The sequence below is a fragment of the Hetaerina americana genome, unplaced genomic scaffold, assembly GCF_022747635.1.
Source record: "Hetaerina americana unplaced genomic scaffold, ioHetAmer1.1.p SCAF_12, whole genome shotgun sequence".
In the NCBI taxonomy this organism is placed as follows: domain Eukaryota; kingdom Metazoa; phylum Arthropoda; class Insecta; order Odonata; family Calopterygidae; genus Hetaerina; species Hetaerina americana.
In genome coordinates this window covers 32,923,655-32,928,266 of record NW_027286292.1, presented here as the reverse complement: position 1 = coordinate 32,928,266, position 4,612 = coordinate 32,923,655, and the positions used below count along the sequence as shown (strand labels likewise).

At 31.8% G+C, this 4,612-nt stretch overlaps 1 protein-coding gene across 1 annotated transcript in view; it reads right to left on the bottom strand.

Moving 5' to 3' along the window:
- Positions 1-1,786: 1,786 nt before the first annotated feature.
- Positions 1,787-4,612, bottom strand: part of Cerk (Ceramide kinase) — a 185,677-nt gene continuing 182,851 nt past the window's right edge. The window contains exon 9 of the mRNA XM_071582882.1: positions 1,787-4,612. This exon is cut by the window's right edge and continues 279 nt beyond it. The gene's annotated coding sequence lies outside the window, so the exon portion shown is untranslated.

The following is a 4,612-nucleotide window of genomic DNA, read 5'->3' as shown; positions in this document are numbered from 1 at the left end:
ATTTGTATTATTTCTAAGGTCTCAAACCAGTATTACTTGGTGCATGATCAAATATTGCTCTAATATATTATTTTAACAATTTGCAAAATTCTAACAAAAGTTAATAAACTCACAAATTTCTGTGAATAGTAATAATCTAACAACTGTAACCATCCAAATATACCACTGCTATTTCGTGCTCAAATTTTCTAATCCTCAGTAATGCACTATTTCCTTATTTAAGTGGTCACAGTTTAACAAACATAAACTTTAAGCATGGTAGTTCATTACTCAATCAATTCACTATAAACTGATCATTTTTTTTTAATTTAAGAAATAAATTGACAAAGCATTCTATGTACTATTGTAATTTTTAATAATCACTGTTATCTGAGAAGTTTTTTACTTGCATTTTATCAATTAATATGGAGAATTTTTCCAGCACTCTTAATCAAATTTTATTTCAAAAGTTGCTGCATTAGAAATGTGTTTCTTCAGATTTTGCCTATATCACAGGTCACATTAGAAGCACTATCTTCCAAATGTTGTTTGATTACACTGCAGCTTTCAGTTTTACAAAAACTCAATTCTAAATCCTTCTGGTGCAGCCACTTTTAAAATATATGGAGCAATATGTTGTTAGTCCACCTCAAGATCAGTCATGGTGTCATTCACCTATTAAGTTTCACCAATTGAAGCAGAGGGGACTAATCATACAAGGCAATGGACAAGGGAGTACACTGAGCAAATTTGATGTTACATGATCTAATTTCAGTCCACTTTTTAAGAAAAAATGGTGAAGTTGGTTGCCAAATGTCCTGATCTTTTAATGTTATGCTATTAGATCAGGGTTAAAAAGTCTGCCATCCATTTAATACTTAGGATGGAATATAAACCATTTAAGGAAAATATTCTGCATCATTATGAGCGAGTCCCAGTGAAATGAGACTTACCCCCAGGGGTGTGCGATGGACATTGTCACATGAGGGGGGGGGCGGAATCAAAAGGAGCCCTGAGCAAAAGATGGCTAATAGGCTTCACCACAACTGTGAATTAGTTAAATTAGAATTTATGTTTGGTGTATATTTAGTATATTTAGCAGAACAAAAAACTTGTTCGATCTACATGTTTTCTCTGTTTTTCATCAAAACCTTGATTTTAATTAAAGTGAATTTCGGGTAATTACTGAAAGCTCACAGGATTGAAATTCAAAACAGTGAAGAAAAAATAAAAGTAGAGACAACTCAGGAGGTGTGGTCAAGACAGATATTACCTGCCTATGGACCTACCCAACTAAACTGTACCACTGCTAAGCACCAAGGCATTGATAACATAAGCCTGTGGCTAGCAGGACTCTAGAATGTCCTAAATTTACGACCTTAATTCTCGGGAGAAAAGAGGTTTTGCCATCTCATTTTCAACTTCCAGTGCAAATAGTACATCATTAGCTAGAACCTGCTGCCAAAAAGACACAGGTACACTTACTATGAAATATTAAACACAGAGCAACAAGAGCTATCACATTCAAAAAAATGAAACACTAGAGCATGTTTCCAGAAAATAAATCAAATATTAACTTTTATGGAAGTAACATGGAGAGACTGATGGAGAAAGAATGCATTTTGATGACTTTACTTTGATGACTAGCATGCAACCTGCCAGCAAATATAAAAAATGCTTCAATGTTTTAAAGAGATGAATTAAATTTTAAGACCCTTTTATACTCCAGTCATTCACCAATGCAAAAGCTATGAGCCAAGTGAGCAAATGAAAAAACATAAAATAAGAATAACAACTAATGCACAAATAAAACTTTAGCTCAAGGCATATTTAATAAGTAAACAAGCCCAAAGAATACCGAATTACAATAATGAAAAAATTGATTTTACACATGCAGATGGATTTATAGAAGTTAGAAGTTCACCATAATAATAATTGCATTGCATACTTTTGATTCAGAGTAATTGTAAAACTAAATGTGACAAATGTTATTTTAGGGTTCAAATGCCAACTGTAGTGCACATAAACATTCAGTGCAAAACAGAATAGGTACCCTATTTAAATGGGTAACTAAAGTAAAACACAACAAACAACAATAAAAATAATTACAAACATTAACAATAGACAAATTAATTAATACATAGAAATACATAATTTTCTGTGGGTCATTCACCAAAATATTTTATAGCATAAAATGTAATTTATAGTTGGCATCTAGTAAAAAGAATGGAGTACTACTATAATAGTGATTGGGTGATTTTTTAGGTGTTGGAAGGCTGAGGTTTCTTCTCCAATTGAACATAATTTGAAAAGATTCTCATATTGCAAAGCTACAATCATATTCATGATGGAATTATAGACTGAGTTTAACTCCAAAAATGCTCATGCTATCCACCACACCAATCAGGCTGAAAATGTTATTTATGTAAATATTTTACAATACCCTACACTCTTTGTCCCCATAATTTTTGGTTTGGTTAACATTTTCACTTTAGAACTCAATTGAGGAATGTAAAATTATTAATTCAGGATTGCTAAATAAAAAATTATCCAGCCAACATATTTTTTCTGAGAGGACTGTGGTAGAATTTCATGAAGTACAATTACATAACAAGCAACTAGATTTTACAAAGTTTTGATAATTTAGTCAATATATAAAACATTCCTGAGGCAATATTCTAAATTAAAGAAAGTATTATTCAAAGTGCATGCTACAGAGCAAGTTAACAATTATTAAAATAAATTATACCAATTCCCAATACATTTCATTTTTTTCAATACAACTCACTTCAATAATTGCAGTGATTCTCAATATATTAATATAATATGTATATGACTCTCAATTTCAACAGCACAACTTCAAAACTTTGTTGTTTTTGCAGAATATTCTTATTTTATAGACTTAAAACGCCAACATCACACATTTTCCATTGTGTACACTCTTTCAAATTAAAATTAAGAAGGAATGCCCGAATAACTCAGGTCAAATTTTCATTTTCACCAATAATATTGCATGTGCTTACTACCTCAGGAACACTTTGCTAATCATACATCCTCAACCTTAGAGGAGTGCTTGTCAACCAACCTCTATGCAGTAAGTCCTCAATTTAAATTATAATACCATCTATCATTTTGATGCCTCCCCTTACCCAAAAAAAAATTTCACATTCATTGCATTGGTGCAGTAATGATCCCAATCATAATCCATGGTGGTGCCTTTTCAAATACCCTAAAGGTGGATTTAATTAATGGATATAATTGGGATCCTGTTAAAAATTGCAAAAATAAAATGCCTAAGAAAATATACAAATAGAATTTATCACTCAATATAATCATCATAGTCACTAGCCTCAAAAGCAAACAACTAAGTTTTTTTGATTGGAAAGGACTAACCTCATTTCATATACCATCTGGGCCATCACAAATTACATAAAGGCTTGGGAACATGTTCTTCATCTATCTAAGGCTATCAACAGTTTCTCACATAAAACCAGCAAACATAAGACCTCACAGCCTGCTTTATCTGAGCAAGGGCATCACCAGGTACTGTGCATATATGGGATCATCCCATTACACACTTCCCACTATCCTACCAACACTCTGAGTGAATTTGTGACTTATGTATCACAGTCACAAAATAATTTTCAGATTTTTCAGACATTATCATCTGCAAGAAATGGCTGATTTTTTTTTAATTTCTCCAATTGATGATTTCACTTAAGAGTTAACTACAAAAATCAAATGTATACAACATAAAATCCATGCCCAAGGCAAGGTGCTTGAAATTAACTATCAAGTATATTTATCATTGGAATGATCACATCAACAACACATTTCTTGTTTACACCTTCATCTTGGGACAGCACTTCCTTAATATAAGTAGAGGACTTACTGCAATGTCTCTAAAATGAGCATTTATACCTTATGATTCACATAAAATAAAAAAATTAGTTAATGACAGTCCACAGTACGTATACACCACAAACATTGTTTCATAAAATGTTATGATGGTAGATTTAAATGAGGAAGTAAACCCCTAACATTTGAAGAAAAAGTACATCAGAACAACTTACCCCTTTCACATACATTGGAACATCCTTATATTTATAGTATCATGTGTTTAAAATAGCCCATTTTTAGCACTAAAAACGTGTCGCAATAAAGTGTTAGAGAGTTGAAAGAAAGTTTAAGTGTTCTGCACAGGAGTCATTGATTTCAGCAACTATATTATTCAGATGATCACAAAATACATACGATATTCAATGTATGAACTAATTATTAACATGTTCCAAGAATAAAAACAGAATACTGATCCCTAAAAATACTGGAGCTCTATACACATATTGAGCATCAATCACATTAAACATTTAATTGGACGAAATATAAATTTATATCTTGCAAGCAAGAATAAGTGACAGCAAAAAAATAAAATATATGAGATCTTTCATTTAAAGTACCACAAGTAAGTAGTGATACAAACCAATCAAGTAAAGATCACAACATATTCATTGGCAAGTCATTTTTAGCCATTTGAGGCAGTACAAAGCCTTGTGTTTGGCATAAAATTCCCACGGTTTCTCCATTGAGATGTCGAGTGGCATTTAATCTGTCCTGGATGCCATGAAATTATTTA